Raw genomic sequence first — 24,156 nt, forward strand, 5'->3', positions numbered from 1 at the left:
AGAGGAATCAATGCTATAATCTTGTTCACCCAAGAAAAATCTAGCAATATTAGGACAATAGGCAGGGTAGTCATTTGCCGAGTGTTAGGAAGAAAGATGCCTGCAAACTGACAACCAAGCAGGTGTTGCTGCTATTCCTATTAGGCCCCCGGGAATTCCCAGAATGTGAGGCTGAGGAAGAAATCAAATAAATAGTTTGCTGATTCCACTAACTTGCAAAAGTATTTTCAAAACTCCAAGCAGATTGCCCACTGTTCAGAGGCCCTCAGACTCTAGGTGATCTTTCAGAGATAATGTGTTAACCCAAAAGCTCTTACAAATCACCCCAGAGCTAATATGAGCCAAGCTATTTCAGCTCAAATGGGGCATGAAGGAGCCAGTATTTTCCCTGGAAGACTCATTCTTTCTCCTTTACCCTTACTGTTCCAACAAGGCTGATTCCAGTGAGTTTCTGAGAATAATTCAAGGCTTATTTTCTCCAGAGGGAGCTGAAGTAACAACAGTATCTTTGCTACCTCTGAGGGAGAAAGTGTATTCTGCATTGTTCCCCACCTCAAGCCTTGATTTGTTTGGACAGAAAGTTTCCAGTCAGTTACTCATATTCCCACCAATGCCAACACTGTTCAATTCTGGTTTAAAAAGAAAGGACACTCCAGATTTGTGCTGCCAAATGCTGTAGTCACTAGTCTATGTGGCTACTGAGCACTTGGAATGTGGCGGATCTAAATTGAGCAGTTCTGTAAGTGTAAAATACACATCATGGTAGTTTGAAGACTTAGTATGAAAACAAGAATGTAATATATCCCAAAATTTTACATTGATTGTATGTTGAAATGATAATATAGGCAGTCCTTGCTTTGCAAGACAGTGCAGAACCATAAAAGTGACTTTGTAAGCCAAAACTACACAAATGATTACAATAATCAATGGGGGGAAATTATGATTATTATGTGACCTTTAGTGCTCACTTTGGCAGCACATATACTAAAACTAGAATGATAGAGAGAAGATTAGCATTGGCCCTGTGCAAAGATGATATGCAAATTCATGAAGCATTCCACATATTTAGCATGAGAAAGGAAACACTCACTCCAGTCCAGGAAGCGCTGAGAGTCCGATACAGGATAAACCCAAGGAGGAACATGCCAAGACACATAGTAATCAAACTGACAAATATTAAATACAAAGAAAAAATATTAAAAGCAACAAGGGAAAAGCAACAAATAATATACAAGGGAACTCCCATAAGGTTATCGGCTGACTTTTCAGCAGAAACTCTGCAAGCCAGAAGGGAGTGGCATGATCTATTTAAAGTGATGAAAGGGAAAATCCTACAACCAAGAATACTCTACCCAGCAAGGCTCTCATTCAGATTCGACAGAGAAATCAAAAGCTTTACAGAAGCAAAGCTAAGAGAATTCAGCACCACCAAACCAGCTTTACAACAAATGATAAAGGAACTTCTCTAGGCAGAAAAAAAAAAAAAAAAAAAAAGAGGCCACAACTAGAAACAAGGAAATCACAAATGGGAAAGCTCACCAATAAAGGCAAATATACAGTAAAAGTAGGAAATCATCCACACACAAATATGATATCAAAACCAGCAACTGTGAGAAGAGGAGAATACAAATGCAGGAAATGGGAGATGCGATTGAAATTAAAAGACCAGCAACTTAAAACAACCTGGTATGTATATAGACTGCTATATCAAAACCTAATGGGAACTGCAAACCAAAAAACTATGATAGAAACACACACAAAAAAGAAAAGGCAATCCAGAAACAACACAAAAGATAGCCATCAAATCACAAGAGAACAAAAGAGGAAGGGATGAAAAAAGACCTACGAAAACAAATCCAAAACAATTAAGAAAATGGCAATACAAACGTACATATTGATAATTACCTTAAATGAAAATGGATTAAATGCTTCAATCAAAAGACACAGACTGGCTGAATGGATACAAAAACAAGACCTGTATATATGCTCTCTACAAGAGACCCACTTCAGATCTAGGGACACATACAGACTGGAAATGATGGGATGGAAAAAGTTATTCCATGCAAATGGAAATCAAAAGAAAGCTGGAGTAGCAATACTCATATCAGACAAAATAGACTTTAAAGTAAAGACTGTTACAAGAGACAAGGAAGGACACTACATAATGATCAAGGGATCAATCCAAGAAGAAGATACAACAACTGTAAATATCTATGCACACAACATAGGAGCACCTCAATATGTAAGGCAAATGTTAACAACGATAAAAGGCGAAATCAACAGTAACATAATAATAGTGGGGGACTCTAATACCCCACTTACACCAATGGACAGATCATCCAGACAGAAAATCAATAAAGAAACAGAGGCCTTAAATGACACATTAGACCAGATGGACTTAGTTGATATTTATAGAATGTTCCATCGAAAGCAGCAGAATACACTTTCTTCTCAAGTGCATGTGGAACATTCTCCAGGATAGATCATATCTTGGGCCATAAATCAAGCCTCAGTAAATTTAAGAAAATTGAAGTCATATCAAGCATCTTTTCTGACCACAATGCTATGAGATATGTGACCTTTAGAATTTTGTGTCCAAACAATGAAAATTCTTGCTGTCAGTTATAAATGTATGCAAAAATTTAAAAAGTGGTAAAACTAATTTATTTGGTACCCACTAATTTAAAATATTAGGAACACTGAGAAAAAAGGTTTTTTTCATAATAAACATATCAAGAGTAGGTTGAACAGGGCCTGCCGCCTTCTTGTTATATAACTTGTAATATGGACGAGCATCTTTTATGAGCCTTGGTGAATTATCATGTTCCTTTCTGAAATCAGTTCCCAGCATTTTATCCATTGCTTTCCCAATGTCATGAAATATCTCTGAAAGTTTCTTTAATGTGAAATTTTATTGCTGGTGTCACTTCTTCTGAGTCGTCTGCATCCTTTTTGTCACAACCACATTCCTCATTTCTGTCAGTAAGTTTACCTTCACTAAGTTTCTGAGGCTATTCATCTAGAGTCTCTTGAACAGGAGAAGGGTCAATGTCTCCACAGTTGTTCATCTTGTAATCACACCTGCTTTCACTTCCAACAATATCTTTTGAGAATGTCTTTGCTGATCTCTCACCTCGTTGGCCAGTTCCCTCTTTAGATTATCCATTTTTATAAGTGTCATGTGGATTTAACACTAAGAGACAAGGAGGCAACACAATTACACACTTCGCTGTCTATGCATGAACTGAATATCAGTTGTGCACTGACCAATCACCAGTGGGCTTTGAAAGAAATGCTTTGACTGGTCACCGATAATGATGTCCACCTGTTGTTTCCATAGTCATTCGTGGACTGAAAGTCTAGCAGTGAATTTTGTACTTTATGCAATTACTCACAGTTATTATACCAGAACAATTGAGATTTGAACCATGCTATTGGAAGACTAGTTTTATTAAATTAGATGGTGATAACTAAAATTAATGCATGTTGGAGCCATGCAAAGCAAAATCTGCCTATGTTTTGGATACTGGGTTAAATAAATTATATGATTAAAATTAATAATACTCGTTTCTTTTTACTTTCTGAGTGTAGCTAATAGAACATTTTAAATCACGTATGTGGCTTACATTACATTTCTATTAGGCAGTGCTGCTTTATACCATATATTAACAAAAATGTTAAGAGAACAACAAAAAGAAATATGCAGGGATTTCCCTGGTGGCACAGTGGTTAAGAATCCACCTGCCAAGCAGGGGACATGGGTTTGAGCCCTGGCCCAGGAGGATCCCACATGCTACGGAGCAACTAAGCCTGTGTGCCACAACTACTGAGCCTGCACTCTAGAGCCCACAAGCCACAACTACTGAGCCCGCATGCCACAACTACTGAAGCCCACGTGCCTAGAGCCTGTGCTCCGCAACAAGAGAAGCCACTGCAATGAGAACCCTGTGCCCCAAAACAAAGAGTAACCCACACTTGCAGCAACTAGAGAACACCTGTACGCAGCAACGGAGACCCAACGCAGCCAAAAAATAAATAAATAGCTTAATTAATTAAAAAGAGACATTATAAATAACTTTATGCCCATTTAAGTGAAATAAATTCCTTGAAGAATATAACGTACCAAAACTGACAAAAAGAAAGAATAATCAGAATATCGTATATCTACTAAAGAGATCAAATGTTTTACTTTAAACCTCTCCATAAAATATACTCCTGGCCCAGATGGTGTCTTTGGTGAATTCTAGCAAATAGTAAAGAAAGTAGTAACTTCAATTTTATATATACTCTTCCAGAAAACAGAAAAAGAAGTTACCCTTTTCAGTATTTCTATGGGGTCAGCATAACCTTGACAGCCAAATAGTTATGAAAATTATAAGAAAGGAAAAATTACAGACCAATATGTAGCAGGAACATATATGTAAAAAATCTAAATAATATATTTGAAAATGGAATTCAGTAATATGTGAAATAGGTAATGCATCACAATTAAATGAAGTTTATCCTAGGAATGTTAGCAAGAGTTTACCATTAATAGTCCATATAATTCAATGTATTCACAGAAAATGGAGATAAATAAAATGATGATCTTAATAACTGAGAAAAAACTTTTGATAAAACACAATATTGATTTACAGTAAAGACTCCTAGCAAGTCAAAAAGAGAAGTCAATTTAATGGTCAATTACTGAAAACTTTCTTCCTGAGGTTGGGGGCACTATATGGATTCTACTAACACTATTTCTATTAAAACAAAAATGAAGATCTTAATCAATGCAATAAGGCAATAAAAAGAAACAAAAATCATAAGCTTTAGAAAAAGACAAAATAAAACTGTCATTATTGATAGAAAATATGATTGTGTACATAGAAAATCTTAAAAAACATCTAGAGATAAACAACTAGAATTAATAAGTTTATTATCCAGGTTATTGGATCCAAGGTCAGTGTATGAAATCAATTATATTTTTATACACCAGCAGCAAAAAAGTTGCAAATGAAATTAAAGTAAAAGAGATAAAATTTATATTAGCATAAAATGCTTCAAATCTAGGAATGTATTTGATGATAAATGATCAAGACCTCTACAATGAAAACTATAAAACTTTGCCAAAAGAAATTTCAAAAGCCTTAATAAATAGAGAAGTTGTTTTTCCCCATCTTCATGGATTGGAAGAATTAAAACTGTTAGGATGTAAATTTTTCCCAAATTAATCTTCAGATTAAACACCATTCTAACTAATGGTGTTTTCAGTAGGTTTGTGTAGAAATTGACAAGCTGATTTTAAAATTCATATAAGAATGCAAGAGGTCAAAAACAGTCAAGGAGATCATTAATAAAAAGAAAAAAGCTGGAGGACTTATACTATCAGGTTTCAGGACAATTATAAAGATTGAAGTTTGCATAAGAATAGATTAAAAACTTAATAGAATAGAAAAGAGTCCCACATCTACAGAACTACTTCATGTTCGGCAGGGGTGACACTGTGGTATAGTGTAGAAATAATGCTCTTTTTAATAAATGGTGCTATTTGGTTATTTGGATATCCAAGTGGGAATAATTAATCTTTATTGTCACCTTACACAAATAAATTCCAGGTGGATTGTAGACTTATATATGCAAAAGTTAAACAAAAGCTTTTAGAAAAAAGTCAGAAGATATCTTTATTAACTCAGGTAGGCAAAGTTTTCTTAAATAGAATATAGAATATGCTAATCATAAGACAATAATTCAGACTACATTAAAATTAGGAAATTCCTATTCCTCAAAAGACACCATGAAGAGAATGAAAACCCAAGCCACACAACATTGAATATGTTGGTAATTCATATAAAAAGACTCATATCCAGAATACATAAAGAACTAAAAACCATTAAGAAACAGTTAACCCAATATAAAAACAGGCAAATCACTTAAATAGTCACTTAATCAAAGAGGATAGCCAAATGGCCAATAAACATATGAAACATGTTTAGCCTCATCAATCATCAAGATATGCAAATTAAAATGACAATATAACACCACTACACTTTCAATGGAAGAGCCAAAGCAAAGACAGACATGACCAAATCTTAGCAAGGGAGTACAGCAACTGAACTCTCATTCACTGCTGGCAAATTAAGTATAAATTTGTACAATCACTTTGGAAAAATGTTTGACAGTCTCCACTAAAGCTAAATGTATGCGTATCTTATAAGCCAGTACTTCCACTCCTAGGTATTCACTCAGTAGAAATACAAACACAGGGCACCCCAAAATGTACAAGAATGTTTATTGTACTATTTGAAATAGCTCTGAACTGGAATAATATGTTCATCAACGGTTCGTCAATGGTTAATGAATGACCGTTTATCAACGGTTGAATGTATAAATAATTTTTTGTATATTTATACAATAAATACTATAGAGCAATGATAATAATGACCCACTGCTACATGCAACAAAGAGTGAATCTCTAGGAGTGACATCAGCATCACTCCTAGAGGCATAAGTTACCCCTCTTTTCTCCTTTTTAAAGGAGACTAATTAGACATCCATGACTGAACAAAGGTGCCTCTGCAGATTACACCAAGGCACTCAACAGGTTTCTAGCCCACCTATGCATCTGGAAAAAAAAAAAAGCAAAACCTTAGAAAGGGCTGAGGATTCAAGCAAGTCAGCAAGCCTGCCCCACCCCTATTTCCTGGGAAAAAGGAAACCTGAAGAGTGTACAACTAGGCAGATACCCATGGATGAGAGAGAATTTGTGGAAGTCCAGGCTGCCTAAGGGGTAGAGTCCAGCATGCCACTGGAGAGGGACAGAGACGAGTTTGAATGCAGAGGAGAGGAAGGAACTTGGCAAGGTGGCCCCCCTCATCAAGGTGATACTGCAAAGGGCTAGGCTTTTGATGGCAGCAGTGGAGACTTCTCCAGCACAGGAAGAGGAAAGAAGTGACCATTCCTATGGAGGAGGTGGAGAACAAAAGTGGTGAGTGACTGCCCAGCTATCCCTGTTAATGAACAGAAGGAGTCCTTTACCAAAGAGGCTGAAATTAAAACAAAATAATCAAACAGAAATTCTGGACCTGAAGAATTCAATGAATGAGATGAGGAATGCAACAGAGGGCATTGGCAACAGGGCAGACCAGGTGGAAGAAAGGATAAATGACTTGTAGGATAGAAATATAGAAGTAATTCAATTAGAAAAGGAAAGAGATCTAAGACTTTTTAAAAGTGAAGAAACCCTACAAGATCTATTGGATTTAATCAGAAAGGCAAATATAAGGATAATCGGCATACCAGAAGAAGAGAGGGAAGAGGGGGGCAGAGAGTATATTTCAAGAAATAATAGCGAGAACTTCCCAAACCTGGGGAAAGACTTGGACATAAAATTCCATGAAGCTAATAGAACACCTGACTATTTCAATGCAAAGAGATCTCCAAGACACATTACAGTGAAACTGTTAAAATCAATACTAAATAAAGAATCTTAAATGTAGCCAGAGAAAAAAAGAAAGTAACCTACAAAGGAACCTCTGTCTGGCTACCAGTAGATCTCTCAGCTAAAACTCTACAGGACGGCAGAGAGTAGAATGATATATTCAAAGTGTTGAAAGATAAAATTTGTCAGCCAAGAATAATTTCAGCAAAGTTATCCTTCAGTTATGAAGGAGATATAAATGCTTTCCCCTCTCAAAAAACAAACTAACAAAAAACAACCCCCCCCCCCCGCAAAACTGAGGAAGTTCACCACCACTAGACCTTCCTCACAAGAAATATTGAAAGAAGTTCTTCAAGCTGAAATGAAAAGAGACTAACTGGCAACATGAGAATATGTGAAGGTACACAACACTGGTGTAGGTGAAAATAGATAGTCAGAATTAGAAAACTGTAACTCTATATTAGAATGGTGTGTTAACCACTTAACTATAGTATAAAGATTAAAGAAAAGAGTATTAAAAATAACTATGGGTACTATAATTTGTTAACGACTACACAACATAAAAAGAGGTAAATTGTGATCTCAAAGGTATGAAAGGGAATGAGTAAAAGAGTGGAGCTTTTATAGGTGAATGAAGATAAGTTGATATCTTTATAAAATAGACTGTTTTATCTACAAGATGTTTTATGTAAGCCTCATAGTAACTACAAAGCAAAACTCTAGAATATATTTATGAAACATAAAATAAGGGGAGACTGAGCTTACCAAAGGGAAAAAGAAACAATGGAGATACAGAACAAACAGAAGGCAAACAATAAGATGGCAGTAGTAAGTCCTTATGTATCAATAATCACCCTAAATGTAAATGGATTGAATTTGCCAATTAAAAGGCACAGAAAGGATGCATAAAAACAAGACTCAACTATATGCTGCTTACAGGAGACTCATTTCAGCTCTAAGGACACACACAGAAACAAAGTGAATGGGATGAAAGAAGACACTCTATGCAAGAGGAAACCAAACAAAAGCAGGGATAGCCATACTTATATGACACAGAATAGACCTTAGGCCAAAAATGGTAACAAGAAGCATAGAAGGTCATTATATAATGATAAAGGAATTAATACATTAATAAGATATAATAATCATAGATATACATGCACCCAAGATTGGAGCACCTGAATCTATTAAGCAAATACTAACAGATCTGAAGGGAGAAATACAACAACACAATAATAGTAGGGGCCTTCAATACCCCACTGTCAGCAATGGATAGATCATTTAGACAGAACATCAACAAGGAAATGTTGGAATTGAACCTACTTTAAACCAAATGGACTTAACAGATATATATATATATATATATATATATATATATATATATATATATATATATATATATATATAAAACATTCCATCCAACAGCAACAGGATACACATTCTTCTCAAGTGCACACAAAACATTCTCCAGGATAGAGAATGTTAGACCACAGAAACAAGTCTCAATAAATTCAAGAAGACTGAAATCAAGCATTTTTTCCCTACCACAATGGTATGAAACTAGAAATCAATAACAAAAGGAACCCTGGAAAATCTACTCATATATGGGGGGGAAAAAAAAAACACTTCTGAACAACCAATGGGTCAAAGAAGAAATCAAAGGGAAATAAAAAATTATCTTGAAACACAACATATGAACAACAAATGAAAATGGAAACACAACATATCAAATTCTATGGGATGCTGCAAAACTAGTTCTGAGAGGAAAGTTTATAGTGATAACTGCATATTAAGAAATTAGAAAAATCTCACATAAGAAACCTAACTTTATACCTCGAGGAACTTGAAAAAGGGAAACAAATTAAGCCCAAAATTAGCAGAAGGAAGAAAATAATAAAGAGAAGAATAGAAATAAATGAAATAGAGACCAGAAAAACAAAAGAAAGGATCAAGAAAACTTAGACTGGTTTTTTGAAATGATAAAGAAAATTGACAAACCTTTAGCTAGACTGAGATAAAAGGCAAGAAGATTCAAATGAATAAAATTAGAAATGAAAGAAGAGACATTACAACTAATACTACAAAAATGCATAGGCTCATAAGAGACTGCTATGGACAATTATATATCAACACATTAGATAACCTAGATGAAATGGCATTTTCCTAGAAACACACAACCTACCAAGATTGAATCAGAAAGAAATAGAAAATCTGAACAGACCAGTAACAAGTAAAAAGATTAAATCAGTAATCAAAAACCTCCCAGCACAGAAAACCCCAGGATGAGATGGCTTCACTGACAAATTCCACCAAGCATTGAAAAACGAATTAATGCCAGTTCTTCTCAAACTCTTCCCAAAAATTGAAGTGTAGGGGAACGTTTCCAAATTCACTCTACCAGGCCAGCATTACCCTGATACCAAAACCAGATAAAGACACTACAATAAAAGAAAACTATGGACCAATATCCCTGATGAATATAGATCTGAAAATTCTCAAAAAAATTCTAGCAAACCAAATTCAGCAACACATTAAAAGGATTGTACACCATTACCAAGTGGGATTTATTCCCGGGATTCAAAGATGTTTCAACATATGCAAATCAATAAATGTAATATATCACACTGGCAGAATGAAAGATAAAAACCACATGACCATCTCAACAGATGCAGCAAAAGTACTTGACAAAATACAACATCATTTCATGATAAAAAAAAAAAAAAACCCTCAACAGATTGGGTATAGTAGGAACACACCTCAACATAATAGAGGCCATGTATAACCAACTCACAGCTAACATGCTCAATGGTAAAAAAAATTGAAAGCTTTCCCTCTAAGATCAGGAACGAGACAAGGATGCCCATTCTCACCACTCTTATTCAGTACAGTACTGGAAGTCCTAGCTAGAGAAATAAGTCAAGACAAAGAAATAAAAGGCACCTAAACTGGAAAGAAAGAAGTAAAATTTTTGTTATTTGTAGATGATATGATTTTGTATATAGAAAATTCCAAAGACTCAACCCAAAATGTTGGAACTAATCAACAAATCCAGAAAAGTTGCAGGATACAAAATTAAGGTACAGAAATCAGTTGTATTTCTATACACTAATAGTGAAACATCTGAATAAGAAATAAAGTAAACTATACTATTCACCATACAATCAAAAAGAATGGAATACCTAGGAACAAATTTAACCAAAGAAGTGAAAGATATGTATGAAGAAAACTATAAAACATTGTTGAAACAAATAGAAGAAGACACATACAAGTGAAAGTACATCCCACGTTCATGGATTGGAAGAATTAATATTGTTAAAATGTCCATACTACTCAAAGCCATCTACAGAGTCAACACAATCAAAATCAAAAGTCTAATGGCATTCTTCACAGAAATAGAAAAAACAATCCTAAAATTTGTATAAAACCACAAAAGATTCAGAGTAGTCCAAACAGTCCTGAGAAAGAAGAACAAAGCTAGAGTATTACACTTCCTGAATTCAAACTATATCACAAAGCTATAGTAATCAGAACAGTACAATACTGGTGTAAAAATAGACACATAGACTAATGAGACAGAAAAGAGGGAGAGAGCCCATAATTAAACCCCTGCATATGTGGTAAACTAATATTTGTCAAGAATACCCAATAGGGAAAGGATAATCTCTTCAGTAAATGGTGTTGGTATACAAGGATATATTGTACAACACAGGAAATATAGACAATGTTTTATAATAACTATAAAAGGAATATAACTTTTAAAATTGTGAATCACTATACTGCACATGTAACTTATATAATATTGTACAGCAATACTTCAATAAAAATAAAAATAATAAAATAATCATACTTTAAAAGAGAAAAATAAGTAACTAAATGGTGCTGGGAAAACTGGAGAAACACATGCATGAAAATGAAATTGGATCCCTTTCTTATACCACTCCACAAAAGTTAACTCAAAATTGATCAAAGACTTAAGCGTAAGACCTGATAACATAAAATTCCTAGAAGAAAACATAGATAAGAAGCTCCTTAACATTGGTCTTGACAATGATTTTTTGGCTATGACACCAAAATCATAAGCTCCAAAAGAAGAATCAACAAATGGGACTGCATTAAACTTAAAAGCTTCAAAACAGCAAGAGAAACAAATAAAAAAAAACACAAAAAACAGAAGCTTACAGAATGGAGAAAAATTTTACTAACCATATATTGGATAAGGAGTTAATATTCAAAATATACAAAAACTCATGCAACTCAATTTAAAAATCTGATTAAAAAATGGGCAGAGGAATTAAATAGACATTTTTACAAAGAAGAAATCCAAAGGGCCAACAGGTACATAAAAAGATGCTGAATATTAATAACCATCAGAAATATGCAAATCAAAACCATGAAATAGCACCTGAAAATTTTTAGAATGGCTATCATCAAGGAGACCAGAGATAACAAGTATTGGTGAGGATGTAGAGAAATTGCAACCCTTGAACATTGTTGGTATGAATGTAAATTGGTTCAACCATTATGAAAATGATAAGAAGCTTTCTCAAAAACTTAAAAGTATGGAAACACAAAAGATCACAAATAGCTAAGGCAATCTTGAGAAAGAAAAACAGAGCTGGAGGAATCAGGCTCCCTGACTTCAGACTATACTACAAAGCTACAATAATCAAAACAGTATGGTACTGGTACAAAAACAGACATTTAGATCAATGGAATAGGATAAAAAGCCCAGAAATGAACCCATGCACCTATGGTCAATTAATCTATGACAGTGGAGGCAAGAATATACAATGGAGAAAAGAGAGTCCCTTCAATAAGTGGTGCTGGAAAAACTGGACAGCTACATGTAAAAGAATGAAATTAGAACATTCTTTAACACCATATACAAAAATAAACTCAAAATGGATTAAAGACCTCAATGTAAGACTGGATACTATAAAACTCTTAGAGGAAAACATAGGCAGAACACTGTGACAAAACTTACAGCCAGATCCTTTTTGATCCACCTCCTAGAGTAATGGAAATAAAAACAAAAATAAACAAATGGGACCTAATGAAACTTAAAAGCTTTTGCACAGCAAAGGAAACTGTAAACAAGACAAAAAGACAACCCTCAGAATGGGAGAAAATATTTGCAAATGAATCAACAGACAAAGGATTAATCTCCAAAATATATAAACAGCTCATGCAGCTCAATATTAAAAAAACAAACAATCCAATCAAAAAATGGGCAGAAGACCTAAATAGACATTTCTCCAAAGAAGATATACAGATGGCCAAGAGGCACGTGAAAAGCTGCTCACTGATTATTTAAAAGCATTTCACTAATTACTAGGGAAATGCAAATCAAAACTACAATGAGGTATCACCTCAAACTGGTTAGAAGGGGCATCATCAGAAAATCTACAAACAACAAATGCTGGAGAGGGTGTGGAGAAAAGGGAACCCTCCTGCACTGTTGGTGGGAATGTAAATTTATACCGCCACTACGGAGAACAGTATGGAGGTTCCTTAAAAAAACTAAAAATAGAATTACCATATTACCCAGCAATCCCACTACTGGGCATATACCCAGAGAAAACCATAATTCAAAAAGACACATGCACCCCAGTGTTCATTGCAGCACTATTTACAATAGCCAGGTCACGGAAGCAACCTAAATGCCCATTGACAGACAAAAGGATAAAGAAGATGTGGTACATATATACAATGGAATATTGCTCAACCATAAAAAGGAATGAAATTGGGTCATCTGTAGAGATGTGGTTGGACCTAGAGACTGCCATACAGAGTGAAATAAGTCAGAAAGGGAAAAATGAATATCGTATATTAACGCATATATGTAGAATCTAGAAAAATGGTTCAGATGAACCAGTTTGCAAGGCAGAAATAGAGACACTGATGTAGAGAACAAACGTATGGACACCAAGGGGGAAATTAGGGTGCAGTGGTGGGAATAATTGGGAGATTGAGATTGACATATATACACTAATATGTATAAAATAGATAACTAAAAAGAAAAAAAGATATTTCCCCAAAAAAGACATACAGATGGCCAAAAGGCATATGAAAAGATGCTCAACATCACAAATTATTAGAGAAAGGCAAATCAAAAGTACAATGAGGTATCACCTCACACCAGTCAGAACGGCCATCATCAAAAAGTCTACAAATATCAAATGCTGGAGAGCGTGTGGAGAAAAAAGAACCTTCCTAAACTGTTGGTCGGAATGTAAATCGGTACAGCCACTATGGGGAACAGTATGGAGGCTCCTTAAAAATCTAAAAATAGATTTACCATATAACCCTGCAATTCGACTCCTGGGCATATATCTGGAGAAATGTGTAATTTGAAAAGATACATGAATCTCCAATATTCACTGCAGTGCTGTTTACAATAGCCAAGACATGGAAAAAACCTCAATGTCCATTGACAGTTGAATGGATAAAGAAGATGTGGTATATATATATACAGTGGAATATTACTCAGCCATAAAAAAGAACAAAATAATTTGCAGCAATATGGATGGACCTAGAGATTATCATACTAAGTGAAGTAAGCCAGACAGAGAAAGACAAATATCATATGATATCACTTATACGTAGAACCTAAAAAAAAGATACAAGTGAACTTATTTACAAAACAGAAGTAGACTCACAGACATAGAAAACAGACTTATGGTTATCAAAGGGGAAAGGGGAGGGAAGGGATAAATTAGGAGGTTGGGATTAACATACACATACTACTAGGCATAAAATAGATAGCAACAAGGACCTGCTGCATAGCATGGGGAACTATACTCAATATCTTGTAATAACCTATAAGGGAAAAGAATTTGAAAAAGAATATGTATGTATATATAATAACTGAATCACTTTGTTGTACACCTGAAAGTAACATGACATTGTAAATCAACTATACTTCAGTAAAAAAAAACAAAAAACAAAAAACAGAGAGAGCTACCATATGATCGAGCAATTCCAATTCTGGGTATATACCCAAAGGAAATGAAAAGAGGATATCGAAGAGATATCTGCACTCCCATGTTCATTGCAGCATTATTCACGATAGCCAAGATATGGAACCAACCTAAGTGCCATCAATGGATGAATGGATGAAAAGGTGTGGTTTGTGTATATGTATATATGTATGTGTGTATATATATATATATATATATATATATATATATATATATATATATACACACATACATATATATACATATATATATATAAAATATGATTCAGTCATAAGAAGGAAGGACATCCTGCCATTTGTTACAACATGGATAGACATGAGGATATCACGCTAAGTGAGGTAAGTCAGAGAAAGATAAATATGTATGATGTCACTCATATGTTGAATCTGAAAAAGTCAGACTCAAAAACAAAGAGTAAAATGGTGGTTTCTAGGGGAAGGGGGTAGAGGGATAGGACAGAGGTTGTTTAAGGGTATAAACTTGCAGAGTAGTAAATAAGTCCTAGAGCTCTAATGCACAGTATAGTGAATATAGAAAACAATATCATATTATAATCATCAAACTTGCTAAGAGAATAAAACTTATTCCAACTACTACAAATAAATGATAATTATGTGCTGTGACAGAGGTGCTGATTATCACTATAATGGCAATTATATTACAATATATAAATGTATCAAATTAACATGTTGTACACCTTACATTTGCATGTTATATGTCAAATATATTTCAATAATAAAGGAGTGAATCTCCATACTTAACGTTGAGATAAATAAGCCTGACACATAAGAGTTCATATTGTATGACTCCATTGGTTATGGAAATCAGAATGGTGGCTAGCTTTGGGGGGGTGTGGAGTACTGCGGAAGAGGCTTCTGGGTTTCTGGTAATGTTTCATGAGTTGAGCTGGGTGACTGCTTACGAACTTTATAAAAATTTATCAAGTGATGTTAAGATTTGCACACTTTTTGTGTGTATAATATATTTTATAAAAAGCTTTAAAACAGAACATGAACAGGTGTGTGTGTGTGTGTGTGTGTGTGTGTGCACGCATGTGTCTGTGTGCCCACTTATCAGGATTGCTGACTGTCTCTGTGTACTGTAGGAAAAGGAGAGGTCCAAGAGAGAAATAGGAGATAGGTTCACGGACCCAATTGGTTTGATAACCTAGTTACGGTTAGGAAACCTACATAATAGTCATCAGGATAGAGTCTGCCATGTGTTCTGTGCTTTCTAGCTCATAAATTTCTGTTCTATACATTAACTTCATTCCTTTTCATAACAACCTTTTGAAGTAAAAATTATTATCCCTAGTTTGCTTCTCAGGAAACAGACTCACATATATTGGGTGATATTTCCAAGGGATCAGAGCCAAGGAGTGTTAGAAGCATTGATGTTCTAGCTCCAAGTCCTATTCTCTTATCTGCACACCACAGGTAGAGAAATGGATGATTGGATAAAAACAGGTCATGTGGAATCAATTATTTCTCTATGAAATTGGCATTATCCTCGATTTATGGATGTGGCTGAGAACTATTAAATAACCTATGACTAAACGATCTTGTAAGCCACTAAGGTGGGATCTGAACATAGATCTATCCCACTCTAAAGCTCACTTCTTTCATCAAATGTAGCCAATAGCTGTCCATTGTACAAGCAATCCAGTTACAAGAACTCAGACAGCAGAAAGAGCACTTCAGGCTGGGTTGATTTGGGAGCCTTGTGTTGGTAGGGGTACCCTTTGAGACTGGATTTAAACAGGAGACCATGGAGAGGAGAGAACTCTGGGTTGGGGGGTAGAAAAGTGCTGGAAGTTTCACTGGTCAGTGAGCAGACTTGTTTGGCTTAAGAAGAGGGTTTTTAAGTTCCATGAAGTCAGGGACTGTGTCTGTTTTGAGAACTGAGTTATCCCCAGAGCTTGACACATTTTATTTTATTTTATTTTATTTTATTTTATTTATTTATTTTTTCAGAGCTTGACACATTTTAAATGCTTGATTAATACCTGTTGAATGGGGAAGGGTAAATGAAGAAATTGAAGGTTTCACATCAAAAGTGGGTTGAAGGTAACTGTTTATGGATGGCAAATTTCATTCACTCCACTGATAACACAATTTGACACACCAGTTAAAAACTGAGAAGTACCCAGAAAATAAGATGGTATCAGCCAAGTCTGTTGAGCAAATGTTCAGGGAAATCAGAGCTTTTCAAGCATGACTTTGCATCTGAGTGCTGAGAATATCTTAGAACACAGGGTGGAGACGGCTTAGATTAGTACCTATCCTGTGGCCAGCACCTGGACATCCTACCCAAGGCTCCTGCCCCAACCTCTTCCATCTAGGGCGTTTAGAGCCTTTGTCCTTCCTGTCAGAACTGCATTTCTTGGAAATTTCTTTCTGAGTTCTCTTTTCACTAGAAAAATGATTTGTTGAGATAATGATCTGTACAATGCCACAAAGTATTTCAGGCACCACCTCTTCTTTGAGGGGGAAAATTGGCATTTTAGGTCACTGTTTAAGAATTTCTCTTTTTTGTTGTTGCAGGAACACTGCTCCTCAAGTAGTTTTCTCCTGTGAGATGAAGAGATGATGAGTCTTCTAACCTCAACGACTCTGACATTTACATCTGTGGGCTTCTGGAAAGACTCATTTCTAAGACACCATTGTTGGTTGAATGATGGTATACAAAAGGCATTGATTAATGGACCCATGTCAACCTTGAAAGAAGTTTCTAATGGACTGCAGCAAGGTTCTGTCTGTAACTCTTCCATTTTATTATCTACTTGCGAAGTTACGAAATCAGACAATTGCAATACATTAGTAAGGTACGTTGGATAAAAATTTCTAATACAAAATTTCAATAGGCTGCAAAGGTGTGTTGAAATTCAGTCAGTACAAATGATGTCATAGGTTCAGAAAGCCAATATCAACAACTACAGAATGGGACACGTGAAACTTTACATCAGGTCAAATACAAATGGAAAAGGTGATTTAATTAACTGCTAGTCAAAAAATGAAACCTAAAACAATGTATTCTCTAGTAAACACTTGCAGGACTGTCTGTACAGCATATCTTTTCTACAAGTTGCCCCTTCACTGAATCCAAATGCTTGCAATGAAAGTACTTAAATCACAACATGACCTGGTTCCCTGCCCATTGTTAAAGGTTCCAGGAATGGACATGTGACTCAAGAACAAGAATCCATCTCTAAGTTCTGAGTTAATAATGATTAGTTCATGTTCATTTAAAAACATGATTATTTTGAAATTACAGAACGGTGAGCCAGTCTCTCTTTGAAACCCTGGGTTCTAAGAGGTAAAGGTCTGGATCTGTAGGCAGCCATGTCTCCACCACTGGGACAGCAGAGGAATCTGGTCCATGGAGAGAACACCACATGAGAGATGGCAAAAGAAACTTCTGTCTAAATTTGGGTTCCTTGGGTCAGTTGTGCCTATGGCTCAGCTCCATTCATCCTCTCTCAGTGTTATTCTATTGTAATAACCTAACAGAACCTGATAAATTATTTTTTTAACTCAAGCTAATTAAGTTTCTGTCATCTGCAATACAAAATGTCCCAAGTAATAATACACAAACTTAAGCTCCAACTCTAGTGCCTGAAGTAAGGGTGCGATAATCATAATATATTAAATCTCTAGGTAGCCCTAATCTAAGCTCTGCCTTGGCCACACTAGTATAGACTGTTGTGGTCATTTCTAGGTTTAACTTTCTAAAGATGACTGTCAAGAGGGAGAAGTCTTGGAGGAGGAGGATGCAGCTATGTAGAAAAGTTTAAAGGGCTGCCATGTGGAAGGCACAGTAGATGTTCTATTTGCTTCAAGGGACAAAACTGGTACCAAGAGTAGAAAGTGGAAATGAAGATTTTGAATCAATGTAAAGATGGTCTTTCTAAGCTTTGGAGTTATCCAGCAATGGAATGAATGACCTAATGAAGGATCAAGGTCTCCATCAATGGGAAGGTTGGATAGGAACTTGGATATTCACTTATTTGGTAATTTGACAAATAGGTAGTAACTAATAGCTATAATTTGTTGAAGGCTTTTATGTGTGAAGAGCAGTGCTTAACATATGCTTTATATAAATTTACTGATTTAATCTTTGTAACGATCATACAAAATAGGTATTCCATATCCATTTAAAAAAACTCACCAAATATTGTGCATAGGGCAATATTTTGATAATTTTTAAATGCAAAAGATAATGTGTAGGATTACACTATAGTGTCAATCTTTGTCATAAGTATTTGTAAGTTTATCATTTCATGGATATTTTAAGTTAATAAATAGTTCTTGATTTTGACTCACGTCTACAGCAAATGGTGACCTATCAGATTTTTAAATATGGACAAGATATAGCACTTTCATTTCGATTATGATTAATTCAGTATGTTTACCCAATAACCTCCCTGTAGTGTCTTCAGGACGTAGTGGATAATGGCCTTTCATTTATTCTATAGTAGGAAAACTGACATTTGTTGTCCTAATGTTCCCTAGTTGTGAAGCTCAAATGCTTTGTCTTTCATAGGTGGGTAAGATAAAGAGTTACACCTTCTACTTAACTACTGCTTGTCATCCCCAAATCTTTAATATTATCTGCTCCATGAAAATTCCAAAAACCACCACTGCTTAACATCGGACTGGAAATGGATCATTTCCTTTGGAAGATAACCTAAATTTGATAACTAACCCAACCTACCATACTCTTTAGACAATAAGGAAATTTTATCTATCACACTAAATTCTAAAATATATTTTTGAGCTTTAAAACACTTTCTATATGGTAACCTTATTTTTGATAAAGGAGGAAAGAATATACAATGGAGAAAAGACAGCCTCTTCAATAAGTGGTGCTGGGAAAACTGGACAGCTACATGTAAAAGAATGAAACTAGAACACTCCCTAACACCATACACAAAAATAAACTCAAAGTGGATTAAAGACCTAAATGTAAGGCCAGACACTATCAAACTCTTAGAGGAACACATAGGCAGAACACTCTATGACATAAATCACAGCAAGATCCTTTTTGACCCACCTCCTAGAGAAATGGAAATAAAAACAAAAATAAACAAATGGGACCTAATGAAACTTAAAAGCTTTTGCACAGCAAAGGAAAACATAAACAAGACAAAGAGACAACCCTCAGAATGGGAGAAGATATTTGCAAATGAAGCAACTGACAAAGGATTAATCTCCAAAACACACAAGCAGCTCATGTAGCTCAATATCAAAAAAACAAACAACCTAATCCAAAAATGGGCAGAAGACCTAAATAGACATTTCTCCAAAGAAGATATACAGATTGCCAACAAACACATGAAAGGATGCGAAACATCACTAATCATTGGAGAAATGCAAATCAAAACTACAATGAGGTATCACCTCACACCAGTCAGAATGGCCATCGTCAAAAAATCTACAAACAATAAATGCTGGAGAGGGTGTGGAGAAAAGGGAACCTTCTTGCACTGTTGGTGGGAATGTAAATTGATACAGTCACTATGGAGAACAGTATGGAGGTTCCTTAAAAAACTAAAAATAGTTTTCACTTTTTTATGGACACTGTTAACCACAGTGATTCTCAAGATTTATTGCCTCTCTCACCAGAAAGGCAATTTAAATTTATATACATGCCATATAGCATCTACAACATAATAATTACCTGGAGAAATTTATATGTCTTTATAACTCATGTGTGTCATAAACATAATGGTCACCTGATAAATATTGGAATGAAATAATAATAAATGCTTATTTGCCAAACAGATTTGATCCTCAGGGTCTCCTAACCTATAATTCTAGACACACTCACTGTCAGGTCTAAGGCTCAGATTAAGCCCCTGATACAATGTGATAGTAATTCTATAGCAGGATTCTGTGCTTTGTGAGTCAGCAGTCAGCTCATACAGTGTTCCCAGGGCTCTTTCATAAGCACATTTAAGATAAGAGGCCATGGCCATCTGTGTGGATTATAAGCACTTGGTAGATCTTGGCACAGGATCTAGACTTCAGGAAATTTTTCTTGTTAACACTTTTGGTATTTGGGGGCTGGAAGGCATCAGTGTTAGCAATAATGTCCTGCAGTTTCCTATACTCAGACAGCAATACTCAGAAATATACCCTGAGAAAACCATAATTCAAAAAGAGTCATGTACCACGATGTTCACTGCAGCTCTATTTACAATAGCCAGGACATGGAAGCAACCTAAGTGTCCATCGACAGATGAATGGACAAAGAAGATGTGGTACATATATACAATGCAATATTACTCAGCCATAAAAAGATATGAAATTGGATTATTTGTAGTGAGGTGGATGGACCTAGAGTCTGTCATACAGAGTGAAGAAAGTCAGAAAGAGAAAAACAAATACCGTATGCTAACACATATATATGGAATTTAAAAAAAAAAAAACAAAAAACAAAACAGGTTCTGAAGAACCTAGGGGCAGGACAGGAATAAAGACGCAGACATAGAGAATGGACTTGAGGACACTGGGAGGGGGAAGGGTAAGCTGGGACGAAGTGAGAGAGTGGCATGGACATATATACACTACCAAATGTAAAATAGAGAGCTAGTGGGAAGCAGCCGCATAGCACAGGGAGAGCAGCTAGAGGGGTGGGATAGGGACGGTGGGAGGGAGACACAAGAGGGAGGAGATATGAGGATATATGTATATGTATAGCTGATTCACTTTGTTATAAAGCAGAAACTAACATGCCATTGTAAAGCAATTATACTCCAATAAAGATGTTAAAAAAAAACCCACTTTCTATAACCATCTATTCAATTTTGCATTTATTTTTTTACCAGGTACCCTAAAAATTCTGCTATGACACATCAGTGTTGCTTTCCTTTTACTCTTTCTCTTTTCCTAGTTTGTCCCACATTCTTTTCTTTATAAAATGTCAGTGAAAAGACTAAACATAAATATACAAAAATCCTAGCTAAGCCAGATGCAGAGAGACTGACAGTTAATGCCAGATGCTGGAGATTCTCTTCAAATTAAATATTCAGCACCAGGTGTTTGAGTTGGCCTAACAAAGGAACATGTGCTTATGAGGGATACAAAAATGGAATTAAAGGGACCAGTTCTCATTTGGATAAATTATTTAATCAAAGTATGTAAGAAGGGTTTGAAATCAGAGTAGAAATGAGATTAAGTTAAATCATTCATTCACAGCTATACAAAAGGGAAATATTGCAATTTGTAAAATTTCTTTTCAAAACATACTTAGGACAAATGTTGGTATTTATAATATCAGCTAAAGGAAAAAACCCTTTAATTTGCTTTAGTGACAGCATAATATTAAGTTCGTTTCCAACTCCCCACAGACTAGTAATAATTAAAATAATCATCTTTCTTTCATCTGGGTTAAAGTACATAGAAATAGAATTTCTTGTAAAAATATATCATATTTCTTTACTGAAAGATCTCATAGCTGAAATTCAGGTTGGTGCCTTTACAACTGGCTGCAGTAAGTGAACTGACCACGTAGTATGGCTTCACACAGAAACTAGTGACCTCAGGAGCATTTTAAGATGTTTCCTTAACACAAGTGAAGCAAGTCATCACAAATACACTGTGACATGTGTTCAAGATAGATGTCCATGCATGTGTGGATGATACGTGTTTGTGGGCAGGTGAATATTGCCATCGCCAATAGTGGCCACTATCTCAGAAAGCAATCAAATGAAGGCAGGATGTTAATTTTACCGTAAGATATATTCATCAAGGTACCACTGTCATCACTTATATTTATTTCATACAAGTTACTTTTTAAGTATATAATAGAGATGAATGAGAAAGCAGCCTCTTAAAAAATACGTCAGCCAATACTACAAACAGAGCAAAGGAACAGTTGTGTAGTCAACACATAGGAATCTCCCTTTTTCCTCCACGACCCTCACCTTACAGAAGTAACCTGAATTTAGAGTTTATCATTCTGGAAGGGGTTCTTTCAAGTCCCAATAGCAAATTGTTTTTCTACTAAAAATAGTAGAAAAATAGAAATAAATTTCATTTCTGTTACAGATACTTTGTTGGACTTCCTATGGTTTACAACAAGAAACTCTTCAATACGGTTTCAGCTGTACTCTAAAACCCATCTTTTATACTGAAAATCTTCAGAATGCTGAGATTTATTCCAAAGACTACATGCTGGTCATGATAATAAGGGGCTGAACATGGCAGGAATCAAGAGAACATGGGATGCCCCGCTAGTCAAATGATAAAACTGTAAAAGAAATACTGTTGCACTCATGTAAACATCATATGTTTAATGATTTCACACATATGATGATGCAAATATTTACACTTTAAGCATATAACATTGACTGTTTATTTATTTAAATGTATTTTTTTTAAGTCTTTATTGAATTTGTTACAATATTGTTTTTGTTTCATGTTTTGGCTTTTTGGCCGAGGCATGTGGCATCTTAGTTCCTGACCAGGGATCGAACCTGCACCCCCTGCATTGGAAGGCGAAGTCTTAACCACTGAACCGCCAGGGAAGTCCCAACATTGACTATTTAAATGATAAGAGAGAGGTTTAAAGTAAAGTGAAAAACACATAATAGAATAATGTGACATAGAGCAATCTTGTGTGTTACAGAATGGCTGGGTCATAACTGGTTAATTCAATTGTTCAGAACATGAACAATTAGAACAATCTTCTAAGAAACTTAGTGTTTTTTTAGTTGTATTTTTTACCATAATATTGCAGCATAATTTTAAAGGTTACACGCTTTTACAAGACTTACAATGAAAACATGCAGACCCCTTATCTACTCTACCCCACCACCAACTCCCTCTCCCCAGCCATGTTCAGTTTTTCTAGCTGTTTCTTCTGGAATCTATACTGTATTTCTAAATGACGTGCGTGTACTATACTATTGCTTCCTGAGGGGATGGATTAGTTTTCTGTTGCTGCTGTAACAAATGACCATAAACATGGTGGCTCAAACAACAGACTTACTATTTTACAGTTCTGTAGAACAGAAGTCTGACACAGGTCACGCTGGGCTAAAATCAAGGTGTCAGCTGTGTTTTCTGGATGCCCTAGAGCAGAATCCATTTCCTTGCCTCTTCTAGCTCCTAGAGGCCACCCACATTCCTTGGCTCGTGGCCCTCTTCATCTATCTTCAAAGCCAGCAAACCTGCATCACTGTGCTTTTCTTCTGTAGTCACATCTTCCCCTGAGTGACACTCTGCCTCCTTCTTTCAGTTTTAAGGATGCTTGTGATTATATTGGGCTCACTAAATAATCCAGCATAATCTTCCTGTTATAAAGTCAACTTATTAACTACCTTAGTTCCGTCTAGTACCTTAATTTGTCTTTGCCATGTAATGTAACACATTCATAGGTTCTGAGGATTAGGATATGGACAGTTTTGGGGGAGGGGGCATTTGTTTTGATTAACACAGGGGCCTTGGGGACTTCACTATCCCCAAAGTAGACTTTTTGCCCAATCCCCTTGTTTTTAGTGTTAGCAGCCTATCTTTTGCTATTCCTGGCATCTCTGAGTCCCTTGGATCAATTTCTCCCCCAATCTTCAGCTGCTATGAAGGAAGATCAGACTACATGTGACTGGAAGGGGAACCCAGGACTTTATCTGCTTCCTTACCAATTTTTCTATTTCCTATCCTGTCCCATTCCCCCATCCTTAGCAGTGCCATGTCCCTGCCAATTCCTGAAACTCTCTTGAGATTCTTCGGGTTGTGAATTGGCTTTTTTCCC

General features: G+C 35.6%; 1 non-coding gene across 1 annotated transcript; it reads left to right on the top strand.

Moving 5' to 3' along the window:
• Positions 1-960: 960 nt before the first annotated feature.
• LOC132369443 (U6 spliceosomal RNA) lies at positions 961-1,067 on the top strand. Its single transcript, XR_009504416.1, has one exon. It is a non-coding gene; the product is annotated as a U6 spliceosomal RNA (small nuclear RNA).
• Positions 1,068-24,156: the final 23,089 nt, after the last annotated feature.

Source organism: Balaenoptera ricei, chromosome 7 (assembly GCF_028023285.1).
Source record: "Balaenoptera ricei isolate mBalRic1 chromosome 7, mBalRic1.hap2, whole genome shotgun sequence".
Taxonomy (NCBI): domain Eukaryota; kingdom Metazoa; phylum Chordata; class Mammalia; order Artiodactyla; family Balaenopteridae; genus Balaenoptera; species Balaenoptera ricei.